This window comes from Schistocerca piceifrons, chromosome 4 (assembly GCF_021461385.2).
Source record: "Schistocerca piceifrons isolate TAMUIC-IGC-003096 chromosome 4, iqSchPice1.1, whole genome shotgun sequence".
Classification (NCBI taxonomy): domain Eukaryota; kingdom Metazoa; phylum Arthropoda; class Insecta; order Orthoptera; family Acrididae; genus Schistocerca; species Schistocerca piceifrons.
In genome coordinates, this window is record NC_060141.1 from 366,588,187 (window position 1) to 366,604,827 (window position 16,641).

The 16,641-nt window shown below is 43.4% G+C and overlaps 1 pseudogene; it reads right to left on the bottom strand.

Annotated features, from left to right (window-relative positions):
• Window positions 1–14,851: 14,851 nt before the first annotated feature.
• Window positions 14,852–14,969, bottom strand: LOC124796711 (annotated as a pseudogene).
• Between the last annotated feature and the right edge of the window lie 1,672 nt (window positions 14,970–16,641).

Sequence of the window (16,641 nt, forward strand, 5' to 3'; positions counted from 1 at the left end):
TGACTCAGATACAAGATTGAAAGCGCTGGATAACAGGATCACGGTAATTCAACTGGCTGACTGACGACATTTCGGTAGGATTACCGAAACTTGCTGGATGATATCGCGTATGGGGAGAAACAGGTTGTGCTGCATTCTTGTCCGTAACCGAGCGAGAGCTTATTAGCATCTTACGCGAGGCCACCGAACAGGCGTTGACAGAACTATACGAGATACGAGTAGTGTTCAATAAGTAATGTAATACATTTTTTCCTCAGCAAATTTTGCTTGAAAAAATGTGGAATCTGTTGTGGGACATCGTGGAGTATTCCCACTTCAGCCCCTTAATTTCACGAAGTGCCGACAGATAATGGAGCTGTACGTAGCCTTCAAAATGGCGTCTGTAACGGAAGTGCGTTCCAAGCTGCCACTGAGTTTCTTTTGGCGGAAAAACAGAACATCGCAGTTATTCGTAGGCGCTTGCAGAATGTCTACGGAGATCTGACAGTGAACAAAAGCACGTCAAGTCGTTGGGCAAGGCGCCTGTCAACATCGCAACAAGGTTGCGTATACATATCTGATCTCGCGCGTGCCGGTCGGCCGCACACAGCTCTGACTCCTGCATGTTGGAATGTGCGGACACTCTCATCCGAGGTGATCGCCTGTTGGAACGTGCGGACACTCTCATTCGAGGCGATCGCCTGATCACAAATGAACACCTCGATGCACAACTGGACGTCTCTGTTGATAGTGCTGACACATTCTTCCACCAGTTGGGGTAATCAAAAGTGTGTGCCCGCTGGTTTATGAAGCTAATCGTGGCAGTTTTTTGTCGAACATCGTCACAGGCCACGGAACATGGATGCATCACTTCGAACGGGAAACAAAATTGCAATACATGGATTGGGTCCACATCACGTCTCCTCCGAAGAAATGGTTCCAAGCCGCACCCTCAGACAGGAAAGTTATGGCGACAGTAAGGATCAATTCGGAATTGCGTTGTGCTACCTTCAGGAAATGGAAGAAACTACTTCAGCGTCTTTGTCGCTACAGAAACGCGAACTTCCTCTTCTCCATGACAACGCAAGGCCTCATACAAACTCCAGAATGAGATTTTAAACTCTGCAGCGGAGTGTGCGCTGATATGAAACTTCCTGGCAGATTAAAACTGTGTGCCGGACCGAGACTCGAACTCGGGACCTTTGCCTTCCGCGGGCAAGTGCTCTACAACCTGAGCGCCAGTACCTCGTCTCCTACCTTCCAAACTTTACAGAAGCTCTCCTGCGAACCTTGCAGAACTAGCACTCCTGAAAGAAAGGATATTGCGGAGACATGGCTTAGCCACAGCCTAGGGGATGTTTCCAGAATGAGATTTTCACTCTGCAGCGGAGTGTGCGCTGATATGAAACTTCCTGGCAGATTAAAACTGTGTGCCGGACCGAGACTCGAACTCGGGACCTTTGCCCTTCGCGGGCAAGTGTTCTACAAACTGAGCTACCCAAGCACGACTCACACCCCGCCCTCACAGCTTTACTTCTGCCAGTACTTCGTCTCCTACCTTCCAAACTTTACAGAAGCTCTCCTGCGAACCTTGCAGAACTAGCACTCCTGAAAGAAAGGATATTGCGGAGACATGGCTTAGCCACAGCCTAGAGCACTTGCCCGCGAAAGGCAAAGGTCTCGAGTTCGAGTCTCGGTCCGGCACACAGTTTTAATCTGCCAGGAAGTTTCCTCAAACAAACTGCTCACCCTAGAGGAGCTCACAAAACTTGATAGGACTGTTCTTTCTCATCCACCCTCTAGCCACCATCTCGCACTTCCCGACTTCTATTTGTTTGGCCCAATGAAGGAGGCACTCCCTGCGGGAAGCAGTACGTGGATGATGGGGAGGTTATTGATGCAGTAAGACGTTGGCTCCGACGTTGAACAGTAGAGTGGTACCAAGCTGACAGTAGGGCAGCATTAAGACCGCCGCACTAAACGCAGATTATGTTGAGAAATAAAGTTCTGTAGCCAAAGAGTGGGGAATAATACGGTGTATTGGATTCCTGGATAAAACCTACCTGCTTTCAGAAAAAAATGTCGCATTACTTACTGAGCATGTTGACATGGCGAAGGAATTTCAGATGGGGCTGGGAAGATAGTCCCACTTCAGTCAACTATACGGCTAATTAAGATGTGGAGTACATTTATAGCTGTGACAGGGCACTTCTATTAACCTTTGCGGAAGTATGTGCAATAATAATCCATTTTATGTGTTATGTTTATGACATTGTACGGCATTTTTTTATAATTTAATATGCTTTACACTTTATGTACACTATTCACAGATCAGATGATGGTAACTCTGTTTTACCAATACCAATCATCGTAAATAAAGGTTTTACAAATTCGATCTTGGCTGAGAAGTTGTCTTTCTTCAAAGTGAATATTTACAGATAGCCCCTTATTACTCGGCAACGGCCTTGCCGCAGTGGATACGCCGGTTCCCGTGATATCACCGAAGTTAAGCGCTGTCGGGCGTGACCGTCACTTGGATGGGTGACCATCCAGCCACCATGCGCTGTTGCCACTTTTCGGGGTGCACTCAGCCTCGTGATGCCAAATGAGGAGCTACTCGACCGAATAGTAGCGGCTCCGGTCAAAGAAAACCCATCATAACGACCGGGAGAGCGGTGTGCTGACCACATGGCCCTCCTATCCGCATCCTCAACTGAGGATGACGCGGCGGTCGGATGGTCTCGATGGGCCACTTGTGGCCTGAAGACGGAGTGCTTATTACTCAGTACGAACAAGTTAACCTTCTAAAGTTGCCCAACTCGACTGTTGTTGGCGGAAGTGGAAGCGAAAAGGAACAACCACAGCTAAATCAAGACCTGACAGATCTCATACTGACGGACAGGGGCCGTCGAGCATCGCGAATGGTATTCTAAAAAAAATTGTTTGATATCCGAAGGAGGAATCACTCGTGACTTCCCAGTGCTCCCAGCACTCCAGCTAGCAAAACGACACTGTGTAGCGAGTTGAAAAGAACAGGCTGCAAAGGTAGAGCAGCTCCTCGTAAGACCCAGATTTGAGCGACGCCACTGGACAGAAGATGACTGGAAACGACTGATTTTGAGTGATGAATCACACTACACCCTGTCGCAATCCGATGAAAGGGTTCTGGTAAGACCCAGATTTGAGCGACGCCACTGGACAGAAGATGACTGGAAACGACTGATTTTGAGTGATGAATCACACTACACCGTGTCGCAATCCGATGAAAGGGTTCTGGTTTGGCATATGTATGGAGAAACGTACCTGTCGTCGGGTCCAGCGCCAACAGTGAAGTACGGATGAGGTTGTGTTTTGGTATGGAGGTGTTCTGTGTGGTTAGGGTGTGGCCCTTTTATTGCTCTTAAAAATGCTAAATACGGAAGGATATGAACACATTCTACAGCACTGTGTACCTTTATGACAATGTACCCGTCGTAAAGCACTATATGTGAGGCTGTGATTTGTGGACAATAACATTCCTGAAACTGACTGGCCTGCCAGAGTCCCTGCTTGAACCAAATGTAACACCTTTGAGATGACTACAAACTTCGATTTCGCTCCAGAGTCCACCGTTCAACAACGCTACCTCCTCTAGTTTCGGCTCTTGAGGAAGAATGGGCTGCCATTTCCCCACAGCCATTCAGACACCTCACTGAAAGTGTCCCCAGCAGAGTTCTAGCTGTCATAAAGGCGTAGAATGCGCACATCCAATATTAATATCCACTGACAGGTGTCCAGAAACTTTTAATCCGATAACACCGCTACCTTGAAATCGACTGAGAAGAGTGCTTCAAATCAAACAATCCCTACACCTTATTTAGTTTCTACCACTGCAGTAATTTGTTAAACTGTACACGATAACTGATTTGTTGTTGAGAAAGAGATACGTTTAAAACTTATTTTGATGTGAAAAACGTTGTAAAATCATTATGTTTTGAAATATGAAATATCATACATTAAAACAATTACTTCTGTCAGACCCTTTCATTTTCTTCCTCCACGCTTTTCGACGATAACAAGAAAAGTGACTAACAGAAATAATTTACATCATAAACAGTAGCCTTTTCAGAATCATAGCTAGACATGGAGGACAAGACTTCATGATAGATATTATTTTATATGTAAACTGAAGGTGGATAGGGGGAGAAATGACAGGGAAAGGAGGACATCACTGCTGTCAGCTGCATCGGAACATTACGCGGAGTAGGTGGTGACGAGTGAAGAATAGGTACTGGACCGGGATTCGAACCCAGGATCTCCTTCTTACTAGGCAGGTGCGTTGACGACTGCGCCAGCCGAGACACAGCCTGATCGCCACTGCGCAGACTATGTCCATACGCCTCACGACCTCAGTCCCACCGAGCGCCACCTATCCGCAGCCCTGTCCATTTCCTCCAAACTCGTTACTCTGGGATTCCCACGGGAGGTCGGATGTATTTGTGCATCCGCACAGAAGAAGGTGGATCGGTTGCGCAGCTACGCTTAATTAATTACATAAATGCGCGGTATCTGTTCTTTCGGCCATGTCCGAAAGAACAGACACCACTCAGTCATATAAGATATTATTTTGTGAGCACGGAAGAAGAGCTACATTATTCTCCAGGCGAATTTCTCCTGCCTTACCAAGGCCGCATATTTCGTTTAGAGCAACCATTCACTTGTAACTGCTTTTCTGCAGGACAGAGAGCACTAACAATTTCTTTTTTATGAAGGATGACTTATGAACTCTTTATGTTCTTTAGTAGCTTCATATATCTAGAAGATCTCTCTTAGTTATTAAATCTCTGATGTCAACCTCCTAGGTCCTTTTAAGAAATGAAGGTTACATTGAATTCATAAGAGGAGTAGTTCTAGTTCGGTGAACAACAATGAAAGGGGCTCTTAGCAGTGGCTGTGTTGCGGGAACAGTACTGACAATTTCTCGAAACGATTCAGGAAAGCTATAAAATAACCTACACTGCGGTGGCTGTAATGTGATGGTGCATGCCTCCATTCGTGTAGCAGAATAAAAGACTTGGATCAGAATATATGACTTCCGTTGAGCTGATTTTTAGTAGCCTCAGTGAAGTTTGCGTTATTTGGTTGAGCGTGCACGGCCGGCAAGCGGCAGTAGTTACCCTCGCAAGTATTCTGAGAATTACCCCAGGACATCAGACAGTTGACGCCGACAAGACGAGGACTCTCTGCAAAGGTTCTCCTCATCGGAATGGAAGCCTACATTTGAGCACCACAGGCGCCACAATAAATTGGGGAGCACAAGAGCTCCAGTTGCTTAATAACAATGAAATAGTAACAGCTACTTAAGACCGAGACAAGGCTACTCCGTGCGAGAAAGTGCTTGACGAGCTAAGTGATGAGAACAGCAGTAAGGAGAGTCTAAAAGGGAGGGGGCGAGGCCAGCCATTCTATAATTCGCTGGTGATTCTCAGAAGAAGCTGCTCTAGCAGAACGTGTTGTCTACCCATTAGCTCGTTAGACACATTTGTCCCTTTTTTATTTTATTTTATAGGGTTCCTATCCGAGGTTTCCTACACCCCACTATGCAAACATGGACATTTTATACAACTAGCATAATATCACAACACTGGGGCGAAACATTCAGCCATGCAGGTAATAAAAATGCAATGGCTGTGCACAGGACTCGCATTCGGGAAGGCGACGGTTCAAACCCGCGTCTGGCCATCCAGATTCAGGTTTTCCGTGATTTTCCTAAATCGCTTCAGCCAAATGCCGGCATGATTCCATTGAAATGGCAAGGAAGATTTCCTTCCCCATTATTGTGTTCCGTCCCTAACGACCTCGTTGTCGACGGGGCGTTTAACACTCGTCTCCTCCTCCCGGGCAATATAAACACCCCATGACTAGGTACAGGAACAAGATGTCCCAAGACGAATGGTCAATATTCAGGGAAATGACGGGAAAGCTCATCTGAAGTAACAAATTACATGTGCTGAGAATTCTTCCGTGTTGTATGGCGGTGGTCTATGGAACTCTTCTATCCCAGACGTTTCGTCCAAGGCTATGTTGGACATCTTTGGACTTGCCCCTGGTTGTGCTGAGTCTTGCCGACTGCGGCAAGACTTATGCAAATCAAGTGAAAAATCTGAAATTTATGAACAGTATTGATCTCAACAGTGTCTATAAATGTTTAAAAAAATCGTTCTTAATTTTCATTTGGGCCGAAGTCATGTTAATTTTTTAACGTTCGTTTTTCTCCGCCTGAGAAAACAGTTTCAATTTATTAAGTCATATATCGAAAACGATTAAACTCATTGCAACATTTCTTTTCGTTGATGACCGAAATACCAAGTTCGTCAAGGGATTTTTCAAAAGTTTCGTATCTCGTTGATTTTGCTGTGTATAAGCTTCGGAAAACGGCATTTTATTGTATTTTTGTCAATACTTAACTCCTAACAATAATTATCTTTTTAAATCTCTGTCACCTTCAAAATCACGTAAAAATTCTGAAATTCAATCATGGAATTCATCTCTATTATGTCTCTAAAAATGTAAAATATCTAGTCTTAACTTTAATTGGGCCGGAGTTACGTATTTTTTAAAAAAGAAGAAATAGGTGAAATTTTCGCTCCAGGGAAAGTTCCCGACACGATAACTGACAGGCATAATGCTTTGCGCGGAGGAAATGGCAACATCGTGGGACTCTATAACGCCAGGCGTATTACTGGTTTGCTGGTGGGAGCAGTCAATCGCACTCGCTGTCAAATGCCAGTTAATTTAAAACGGACTAAGCGCTTCTTCTCTAATTCTGTAGTACATTACACCTGCCGTTCCTTTCATTATGACACGATCCGATTCCGTCCTTTCCGCCCTGCTGTGCCTTGTGGGGTCGCCCTCGAGTTGTTAAGTTACATCCAGCAACACTGCGCAGACGTCAGCAAGATCCATGACCTCAGCTAACTGGCTGCAAGCGACGCTCGTTCCTGGAAGATTAGTGGTTGCAACGCTGGACCCACAGACCGCTTGCTGGAGACGAGCCAACGCGGTCACGTTTCATTGCGACCGAAACGAGAAACGAACACTATTGAAGGTCGTGCGAATGCTTTCCTGCATGTGAACTTGAAAGGAGCAAATCACCTTTCGGAGCGTGACGCAGAATATTTAAGTCGATAATTATCTTCTTTCTAATATACGAACGTGAAAAGAAGTATACCGTGCGTAGATGCACAAAAAAATATAACAACTGGCACCTCAGAACACCGACCAAGATAGATGGCGCGGTGCTAACACACTAGACATACATGTTTTCGGGAGAATGCGGTTCAAATCCCCGGTTAGGCATCCAGATGTGGGATTTTCCTTGATTTCCATATATCGCTTAAAGCAAATGCTTGAATGGTTTCTTTGTTAAGGATACCACCGTCTCCGTCCCCTGAGCTTTTGCTCCATCTCTTGACCTCGTCAATGGCACTACAAATACCTACATTCTTTCTAAGGATACGCACAAGTCTGCTTTTCGCTGTCATTGCAGCGACTACTTTGAACACGGCGACTAACTCAAGCTCCATCATTCAATGTGCATAGTACGTCACAACGTGTATATTTTGAGAAAGATAGGGCATTAAAAAAATTATTTAATTTTGTATTTACGCATACTGTGGACAAAATGTATCGCGCAGTGCGCACAACATTAAGATAATGTAGATACATAGTTCTTTTAATTAGTCCACAATGAACAGTTTGTGTGCCATCTCAATTACGTTAGTAAAGTACAATTTCAAACAACGAGATTAGGGCGTATGTCTACAGTAATAATTAGATGTTATAATTGTTGACACAACTTCACAGAAGAAATACGCTATTCCATACTGATCTTCTATCAGTCGTCATGGCTATCATACTGTTACTTAAATTAAGACGTACCATTCCACCGCCGGTCGTGAATGTAATGTACATCTACATTTATACTCTGCAAGCCACCCAACGGTGTGTGGCGGAGGGCACTTTACGCGCCACAGTCATTACCTCCCTTTCCTGTTCCAGTAGCGTATGGTTCGCAGGAAGAACGACTGCCGGAAAGCCTCCATGCGCGCTCGAATCTCTCTAATTTTACATTCGTGATCTCCTTGGGAGGTATAAGTAGGGGGAAGCAATATATTCGATACCTCATCCAGAAACGCACACTCTCGAAACCTGGACAGCAAGCTACGAGGTGCATAAGTTCTAAGGCCTCCGATTTTTTTTCTCCGGACTGGAAAGAGATAGAAATATGCGCATTATTTTAAAATGAGGCCGCGTTCGTTGTCAATACGTCCCAGAGATGGCAGCACCGTACGGCAGATGGAATTTTACCGCCAGCGGCGAGAATGAGAACTGTTTTAAATACTTAAAATCGCGACGTTTTCCTTACTTGAACAGCGTGCAATCATTCGTTTTCTGAATTTGCGTGGTGTGAAACCAATTGAAATTCATCAACAGTTGAAGGAGACATGTGGTGATGGAGTTATGGATATGTTGAAAGTGCGTTCGTGGGTGCAACAGTTTAATGAAGGCAGAACATCGTGTGACAACAAACTGAAACAACCTCGGGCTCGCACAAGCCGGTCTGACGACATGAGCGAGAAAGTGGAGAGAATTGTTTTGGGGGATCGACGAATGACTGTTGAACAATCGCCTCCAGAGATGGCATTTCTGTGGGTTCTGTGCACACAATCCTGCATGACGACCTGAAAATGCAAAAAGTGTCATCCAGGTGGGTGCCACGAATGCTGACGGACGACCACATGGCTGCCCGTGTGGCATGTTGCCAAGCAGTGTTGACGTGCAACGACAGCATGAATGGGACTTTCTTTTCGTCGGTTGTGGCAATGGATGAGACGTGGATGCCATTTTTCAATCCAGAAACAGAGCGCCAGTCACCTCAATGGAAGCACACAGATTCACTGCCACCAAAAAAATTTCGGGTAACCGCCAGTGCTGAAAAAATGATGGTGTCCATGTTTTGGGACAGCGAGGGCGTAATCCTTACCAATTGCATTCCAAAGGGCACTACAGTAACAGGTACATCCTACGAAAATGTTTTGAAGAACAAATTCCTTCCTGCACTGCAACAAAAACGTCCGGGAAGGGCTGCGCGTGTGCTGTTTCATCAAGACAACGCACCTGCACATCGAGCTAATGTTACGCAACAGTTTCTTCGTGATAACAACTTTGAAGTGATTCCTCATGCTCCCTACTCACCTGGCCTGGCTCCTAGTGACTTTTGGCTTTTTCCAACAATGAAAGACACTCTCCGTGGCCGCATATTCACCAGCCGTGCTGCTATTGCCTCAGCGATTTTCCAGTGGTCAAAACAAGACTCCTAAAGAAGCCTTCGCCGCTGCCATGGAATCATGGCGTCAGCGTTGTGAAAAATGTGTATGTGTGCAGGGCGATTACGACAAGAAGTAACGCCAGTTTCATCGATTTCGGGTGAGTAGTTAATTAGAAAAAAAATCGGAGGCCTTAGAACTTGAATGCACCTCGTACACCGCGATGCAGAACACCTCTCTTGCAAAGTCAGCCACTTGAGTTTTCTAAACATCTCTGTAAGGCTACACGCTTACCAAATAACCCGGTGACGAAACGCACCGCTCTTCTTTGGATCTTCTCTATCTCCTCTGTCAACCCGACCTAGTACGGATCCCACACCGATGAGCAATGCTCAAGTATAGGTCGAATGACTGTTTTGTAAGCCACCTCCTTTGCTGATGGACTACATTTTCTAACGACTCTCCCAATGAATCTCAACCTGGCACCCGCCTTACCAAAAATTAATTTTATATGATCATTCCACTTCAAATCGTTCCGTACGCGTACTCCCAGATATTTTACAGAAGTAACTGCTACCAGTGTTTGTTCCGCTATCATATAATAATACAATAAAGGATCCTTCTTTCTATGTATTAGCAATACATTACATTTGTCTGTGTTAAGGGACAGTTGCCACTCCCTGCACCAAGTGCCTATCCGCTGCAGATCTTCCTGCATTTCGCTGCAATTTTCTAATGCTGCAGCTTCTCAAGGGGGTGCTGCAAAATAATGCCTCCGAATTTTGTTATTCTGGTCTCAAAATCAGTTGATATATTACATGCCATGTATATTAGTTGGTCGACTTTCTCGTTTTGCTGACACAGGTTGCAACCCTCTTCCATTAGAGGGCAACGAATTCTAGCGTGTAATATGGCGGTGTATAACGTTAACTATGTCGGAGCGTGAGAAACGACGTGCTGTAATTGAGTTTCTAGCCGCCGAAGGCTCGTCCACACATGGAGCACCCTCTCCTTGAGCATGACAATGCCACAGCACAAACGAGCACCGCAACAATCTGAAGCCTTGGGTTCACTGTCATAGATCATCCTCTACACAGTCCCGACTTGGCGGCATCCGATTTTCGTCTGTTTCCAAAACTTAAAAAAAAAAAACACCTTCCAGGACTTCTGTTTGATAGTGATGAAGTGGTGCAAGCAGACGGGAGGCTGTGACTCCATCAACGAAGTCGAACATTCTACAGTAACGGTATCAACAAACTGGTCTCTTGTTGTGAGAACTGTGTTCGTCGCCAGGTTGACTGTGCTGAGAAATAAATATGTAAACATGAAGAATAAAGATGTAGAATGTTAAGTTTGTTTTATTATTTAAATGACGAGCGTTCGCATAAAAAATCGGAGGCACTACTTTTCAGTACGCCGACGTAATGAGGTTCCCTAATTTGCCTATACAATGGAAATGTTCAACTCTGTCTCATAGGGCTTTCTTATTGGCGAAACCAATATTTTGTCAATGACGAACTCAATCGCCACAGCCTATGTTATTATAGTGACAGAAATCCTACAGGCAAATGCTTGACCAAACTTCCGTGGAAGCACAACAATAGCCGATTTTGGGTGTGAAATGTGACTTTTATTCGGAGGATGACGCCGGCCAACTGCTATCCAATAGGCAATCTTCAACATTTATCGTTGTTCTTCTGAACTTCCAGTCCTCCTCTAGATGGAGTCTTACGTGAAAATATCTTTAGTTATTATCACATGCTAGAGTACATAAATTTTTGTTATCTATGCCTCAACGTTTTGCAAGCTGTAGCAAATTTATCTATTGGCAGCATCCTTTTCATCTGCAGAGTCCAACTCCACCTCATAAGTTCTCTACCATTATAAAAGGATACTTACCTGTACATGCACTGCTGAATACAATCTTCTGTCTTGACAGTCTTTATAAAATAAGTTGTTTCCCTCATTTATGTACTGAATAACAAAACTAGAATTACATAACGATCAGCTGCAGCCCTCATATCTGTGGTTGGCGAAAAGATGCAACATGACTTAACGGATATGAGGCATAACGCACATTTTGTCCTTACGACTATGCCTCATCTACTAAGCACTATCGTCTTCTAAATGTTTGGATAATCGTTATGTACCATGAATCTAAACCTTGCCTATTTATGAGTTGATAAAATAAGTTGCTTTAATTATGAGTGTTTTCTAGCATCTGCATTCTTGGGTCGGTTATGTAAGATCCAGTGAAAATTTTCCAGCGTTTGACCTATAAAAAATAAGAGTACATAAATCAATGATATCGTTCATTCTTCTGTTATAAACTGTTGCGCCGGGAAAAATTAAAAAAAACTATTTTTCGGTAAAAATGTTCAAGCATGTATTTGTTTGATTTCGTGTGTGAATCAATAATGTACAAAATTTCTATATCTTTCTCTTTTTGCAGAACTGTCTGTGCTATTTTGTCTTCCATGCAATAAACTTTAATTTAAATACATTCATAATACAGTTAACTGATTTTTATGAATTGTACAAACATGTCATGATGTTAGTTTGCGCAGTTTTATGACTCGTGATCGCTGGCACATTTGGCATTAAGTGCATCAAAAGTATGTTAAAAATTGCAAGAATATGAACCACGTTGAAACTTGTTACCGGCTGTGATTAAGTCAATAAATTTATTTAAATCATAATCGTACTTCAGGTGTTTTGAGATGGAAATCAGCCTGAAATGGATTGGAATAACATTTGGTAATGAGGTTAACCAAGATGCATACAGCTTCTATTAAAAGAGATTCTTGCTAGCTTTTTAATGTCAGAGCGATAATGCGGACGTCTGCCATGGGCTCTAAATTACATAGCCATAAATAACGTCACACATAACATCTATAAAGTCTTGGGAATTGCATAGGATGAGTCTAAGTTCTAGGATAATATTTATTAGAGTGAGGCAGAGCAACATCACATATTGCCTGCAATGGGTAAATTCGCAGGATACGATTATAGTGTTTATTCTTTGGTCTGGGTGCTGCTCAAACGTATCGACGATGAAGCTGGTGATAGGTAAGATCAGTTGGCAGATGTGTCACAAGTATCTCCCAGAAGTCATTTCCAATGAGCTTTAGGCTAGGTCTCAAACAATTTGACACGATTATTTCAGAAATACTTGAAATGCCTCAATGATCTGGTACCCTGACATAAAGAAGGCTGTGGTAGGGTTACATTATATAATATCAGTTTTAATTTTAAGCAATGTGGTTATATTAGTATGAAAGTTTCATAGTTTATATGTGTCACCAATACTGGAATGTAGTATGCGTATGATGCTTTTGCGATAATTACTTCATGTGATGCAATAGCCTTTTATGTAATATACGTACCGGTAAAGCATTTGACAATATTGGATTTTTCATTAAAATGACATTGTTTTACTGAAGAGTCACAGAAAATTCAGTTAACAGGTTCTGAGTACCTTCTGGGGCTTTAACGGGCGCTAGAGTTCTTAAATTTTCCGTTGAGGACGGAAGATCCATTAATACAGGACGTAAAACAACTACGTATACGAAATTCTGTAGAGTTTTTAGAGGAGATATAAAGAAACAATTTTGTTATGTGGCACAAATGTTATGGGTTCAGCGTTTCTTTGCCAGAGATCTTTATGGTGTTCGCGACTGGCTTCCCTCGGGCCAGCGTTCACAGTTGTTTTGGCTGCTTCGTATGCAATATGTTGACGTTGGAATTTGATTCGCAATAGTTACGTCTCACTGCTAGGAAGGGTAAGTTTTGATTCCTGTTAGCAGTTTCCACGTTGCTGGATAAAAAGTTACATTATTGTTGTTTGTGTTATGTTGACTGGAATACACTCTTTCAAATTCAGGGAGCGAAAGGCTATTCACAACTTGTACAGAAATCAGACGACAGTTACGAGTCGAGAGGTATGAAAGAGAAGCAGTGATTGAGAATGGAGTGAGACAGGGTCTGTCGGGCTTGCTTCTTCTTATCCTGCGAACAAAAAAATGGTTCAAATGGCTCTGAGCACTATGGGACTCAACTGCTGAGGTCATTAATCCCCTAGAACTTAGAACTAGTTAAACCTAACTAACCTAAGGACATCACAAACATCCATGCCCGAGGCAGGATTCGAACCTGCGAACATCCTGACAGTAAGCGTGCGCTCTGTATTGTAGACACAATGTCTTAGCAAGAGAACACACCGAAAGCGTGGACAGCGTGCCTTGTACATCTAGTGTGACAGCAGTCAAGATGAGATCGTCTTAGGGTGCCACAAAACCAGTGACATAACAAATACTTATCTCAGAAGACAGATAATGAAAGGCAAATCTTTGCTTATAGCATTTGTACACTGAGAGAAAGCTTTTTACAATGTAAATTGGAATATTCTATTTGAAATTCTGAAAGTAGCAAGGATAAAATACAGGGAGTGAAAGGCTATTTACAACTTTTACAGAAACAACACGACAATGGTAAGAGTCGACGGACATGAAAGGGAAACAGTGGTGAGGCAGGGTTGTAGCCCATCCACGATGTTATTCGATCTGTACATTGAGCAAGCAGTGAAGGAAACCAAAGAAAAATGCGGAGGAGGAGTTCAGGGAGAAGAAATAAAAACTTTGAGGTTTTCCGATGACATTGTAATTCTGTCAGAGAAAGCAAAGGACTTCAAAGAGGTGTTGAATGGAATGGACAGTGTCTCCAAATGAGGATATACGACGAACATCAACAAAAGCAAAACAAGGGTAATGGTATGAAGTCGAATTAAATCAGATGATGCTGAGGAAATTACATTGGGAAATGAAGCACTGAAAGTAGTAGATGAGTTTTGCTGTTTGGGCAGCAAAATAACTGATGGTGGCCAAAGTAGAGAGGATACAAAATGTAGAAGAGAAATTTGCTAACATCAAATAAATGTTAGCAAGTCTTTTCTGAAGGTATACGTCTGAAGCGTAGCCATGTACGGTAATGAAACATGGACGATAAACAGATTTGATAAGTATGGAACAGAAGCTTTTGAAATGGGCTGCTACAGAAGAATGCTGAGGATTAGATGGGGGGAAAAGAAATGTGTGGCACAACTTGACTATTAGAAGGGATCGGTTGATAGGATACTTTCTGAGACATCAAGGTATCACCAATTTAATACTGGAGGGAAGTGTTGGGCGCAAAAATCGTGGAGGAAGACCAAGAGATGAATACATTAAGTAGAGTCAGAAGGATTTAGGCTGCTGTAGTTATTCGGAGATGAAGGGGTTTGCACAGGATAGAGAAGCATGGAGAGCTGCATCAAACCAGTCTTAGGACTGAAGACCACAACAACAAAAAACTAAAAACTAAAACCCTCCCGAGCAGGCCATGAAGGCCAACGGTACCGACCGCCCGCCGTGTCATCCTCAGCCCATAGGAGCTACTGGATGCGGATATGGAGGGGCATGTGGTTGGCACATCGCTCTCCCGGCCGCATGTCAGTTTCCGAGACCGGAGCCGCTACTTTTCAATCGAGTTGTTCCTCAGTTTGCCTCACAAGGGCTGAGTGCCCCGCTTGCCAACAGCGCTAGGCAGACCGGATGGTCACCCATCCAAGTGCTACCCCAACCCGACAGCGCTTAACTTCGGTGGCCTGATGGGAACCGGCGTTACCACTGCGGCAAGGCTGTTGGCAACAACAACAACAACAACAATAACAACAACAACAACAGGTTGTATTTACATGAAAGTTTCTCCTGATGGTTACAGATTCTTAACGGCTGATTACACTGTACCCGAGTTAGCTGACATGTATCTCACTTATTGGGAGGCACGATGCAACAGTCGAGCAGCAAAGCGCCTGTATCTACATCTACAATGATACTCTGAAAATCACATTTAAGTGCCTGGTAGAAGGTTCATCGAACCACCTTCACAATTCTCTATTATTCCAATCACGTATAGCACGCGGAAAGAACGAGCACCTATATCTTTCCACGAGAGCTCTGATTTCCCTTATTTTATCGTGGTGATCGTTTCTCCCCATTTAGGTCGGCGTCAACAAAATATTTTCACATTCAGAGGAGAAAGTTGGTGATTGGAATTTCGTGAGAAGATTCCTCCGCAAAGAAAAACGCCTTTGTTTTAGTGATGTCCACCCCAAATCCTGTATAAATTCAGTGACACTCTCCTTAGTAGACGTGTTACATTTTCTAAGTCTCCTGCCAATAAAATGCAGCCTTTGTTTAGCATTCCCCACAACATTTTCTGTGTGTTCCATCCAATAAGTTGTTCGTAATTGTAATCCCTAGGTATTAAGTTGCATTTACGGCCTTTAGATTTGACTGATTTATCGTGTAACCGAAGTTTCACGGATTCCTTTTAGCACTCATGTGGACGACCTCGCACTTTTCGTTATTTAGAGTCAATTGCCAATTTTCGCACCATACGGATATTTTTCTAACTCCTTTTGCAATTTGTTTTGATCTTCTGATGACTTTACTAGTCGATAAACAATAGCGTCATCTGCAAACAACCTGTATGTAGAACGATTTCCAGGCAGGAGGTTCCCAAATCATGTCAAATTTCGACGACTTGATGGCCGTTTTCGTGGAACACGATACCTTAGACCAGATCAAAGAGAAACTTATAAACCTCGCAATATGCGAACTGTTCAGTCCGTTTGGCTGAAGCTGCAGCCATTTTTCGTAAACAACTAGTTGTTTTGAGCGTGTTAGACAATCATTAACACGCTGAACCAGTGGTTGGTTGGCTCTGAGCACTATGGGACTTAATTTCGGAGGTCATCAGTCCCCTAGAACTTAGAACTACTTAAACCTAACTAACCTAAGAACATCACACTCATCCATGCCCGAGGCAGGATTCGAACCTGCGACCGTAGCAGTCACGCGGTTCCAAACTGAAGCGCTTAGAACCTCACGACCACACCGGCCGGCTGAACCAGTGGTGCTCTAATTTATATGAACAATATTTCCAGGAACACCTCTAAAACAATATTCATCACACGGCAGTTTGAACAGTCTTCAAAACCTTCATGAACTCCGGCGGTGGTAAGGTGCACTATGACATTTTTCTCGTTTAAAAAAGTGTTGTTTTTATCTTCTCCAAACATTATAGTGACCAAAACAAGAAAAAAAAATGGCTAGTAAACGTGGGCTCCAAAGTGCATACCGTAAGAACTGTGAGCAATTTTTTATGTTCGCTACCGCGAAACATCGTTTACGTCAAACTAATGTTCGCTACCGCGAAACACATAGTTTACACCAAGCAAGTGCGCATAGCTCTTACGGTATGCTTTCAACTGTAGGCGTTTACGCCATTCATTATGACACACGCTGTATATAGT